This window comes from Sesamum indicum, linkage group LG13 (assembly GCF_026168435.1).
Source record: "Sesamum indicum cultivar Baizhima isolate 11 linkage group LG13, ASM2616843v1, whole genome shotgun sequence".
Taxonomy (NCBI): Eukaryota; Viridiplantae; Streptophyta; class Magnoliopsida; order Lamiales; family Pedaliaceae; genus Sesamum; species Sesamum indicum.
In genome coordinates this window covers 182,501-185,000 of record NC_142669.1, presented here as the reverse complement: position 1 = coordinate 185,000, position 2,500 = coordinate 182,501, and positions in this window count along the sequence as shown.

Sequence of the window (2,500 nt, the reverse complement as noted above, 5' to 3'; positions counted from 1 at the left end):
GTCTGCCTGCGCGCCCCCGCAGGCCGGCACGGCACTGTCCGCACGGGGCGCGCGCGCAGGCAGGCACTGTCCGCACGGGGTCGGCCCAGGCAGGCACTGCCCGCACGGGGCGCGCGCGCGCGCGCGGCCGGCACAGCCCGCACGGGGCGCGCGCGCGCGCAGGCCGGCACTGCCCGCACGGGGCGCGCGCGCGCGCAGGCCGGCACTGCCCGCACGGGGCGCGCGCGCGCTGGCCGGCATCGCAGTGTCCGCACGGGGCGCGCGCGTGCTGGCCGGCACAGGGCGCACGGGGCGCACGCGCGCTGGCCGGCACTGCCCGCACGGGGCGCGCGCCCGCTGGCCGGCACTGTCCGCACGGGGCGCGCGCGCGCTGGCCGGCACGGCCCGCACGGGGCGCGCGCGCGCTGGCCGGCACGGTCCGCACGGGGCCCGCGCGCGCAGGCCGGCACTGTCCGCACGGCGCGCGCACGCGCGTCGGCAGGGGCTTCCTGCACGGGCGCGCACGTCGGCAGGGGCTTCCTGCACGGGTGCCCGTCTGCTGCCGTCGGCCTGTGGGCGCTGGGGCGTCTGCTGCCGTCCGGCACTACTCTCGTGGCCGTCGCCTTCGATCACGCCGTTTTTCCGAAACATTTGCAACACTCGTCCCAATGATGACTTTAGAATGCAAAGACATCTTGCCCACGGCTTATTTGTCGGGTCTCGAAACATCGCGAAGCTTGTTTGTCCGATTTTGATGATTGTGGGAAGAAAACTGACAGGGCGTTCCCAAAAAACATCGATGTTGCTCCATCTGATAACTCGTACGGAAGTGATCATGAATACGTAATGCTCATGTATGCATAATGTTTTTGTTGGAAAACAAGGGATTTGAACGTGAACCCTCCTTTTTTTACCGATTTTTCCCTTTTTTTTATTATTTTTTTAATAATTAAAATAATTAAATAAATATTTTCATAACTCAACAAAAATGAATTAATCATGTGATTTTGAGGTGACGTGCAAATTTTCATGCAAAAATACGTTAAAATGCTTCAAAAATGCAAAAAAGTGCGTTGCTCAACCCTTTCAATGTCTACTCCTGTCACAAGCCTTTTTTTTTTTAAGCCTATTATAGGGGGAGGAGGGTGCTTGAGGGGGGTCTGGGCGGACGGGGCGGGCAGGGGCAAGGCGGCCCCCCCGTAGCCCCCAAGCCTCGGCCGTCCTCATGGCTTGGGTGTGGCTTGTGTTGGCCTTGTTTTGGCGGCGAGAGTCCGGCGAGGGACTCCGGCGGGGCGCTTGAGCGGGGGTCTACGGTGTTGCGTGCGGCCGATGCCCATTTGCATCGTGTGCGCCGAATGCCTTCCCGTCCGCAACGGCAAGCCGTCGGGAGCGTGCTTCGATTGCGATTTGCTAAAACATGGCCAACACAAGCCCCGTCCAAGCAAAGGTTGGTCGGTCGGTCCGCTTATGCTTGTCGGCCTCCCCCCGCATAAGCGGACCGATGTGGGTGCCGTCGGGATTCGACGGTCGGGGGTGCTTGTCGCCGCTTGTGGCTTGCGACGCTGAAATAAGTAGCTTGTGGTGGGCGAAGTGTCGGCAATCCCGATTTTGGGTGCGCTTGCTAGTAGCCCGTTGCCTGCGAACATGGAGGCGTCAAGGGCGGCCGGCGACGGCTTGCACCCCCGCCCGTCGGCTCCCGGTGGCACCCACACAGGAGGGTGCTTGATAATTGGTTTGGTGAGAAGCCTCTAGCCCAGCTCGTTCGAGGGGCCCCTGACACTATGGAGCCGGTATGTTATTACTGGCATGAGGGAGAATGGAATGTTCCCAAAATTTTCAGGATAGTCCCGCCACAGATCGCGCATATTATCTGCCGAATTCCTATTGCAGCGGGACAGAGGGACAGAATTGTGTGGACCGCGACGAGTAATGGGACGTTTTCCACAGCATCGGCATGGGAGGCCATTCGAGTGGCGTCTCCTCGGCGGCAACTCTTTACAGATATATGGCACCGATCCTTGAGGCCAACGGTGTCGGTCTTTTTGTGGCGGCTTTTCCAGGATTGGATCCCAGTGGATGAACGCATGAAGCGAAAGGGCTTTAGTTTCGCATCAAAATGCCAATGTTGCGAGGCAGAGGAGAGCATCTCTCATCTCTTTGTAGAAGGGGAAGTTGTTCGGGAAGTGTGGCTGCACTTTGCTAATGTCTTTGGGCTTCAGCTGTGTGAAACCGGGGACCTGGTTAATCTGGTGCATTTTTGGCGATACTCTACCCCGTTTCACTCGGATTTGCATATTCGCACTTTGGTCCCATTTCTGATCCTATGGTCTACTTGGACGCAGCGCAATGCTGCAAAATATCATGGGGCACATTTTACAGCCACGGGCACCATATTGGAGGTTCAGCGCCACCTCCGCACGTTGTATGCAGCTCGGATCATGACGAGCATACAATGGAAGGGTGACTTGCACCGGGCATTGGCTATGGGATTCTGCTTCAGGCCGATAGCGCCTCAGGCACC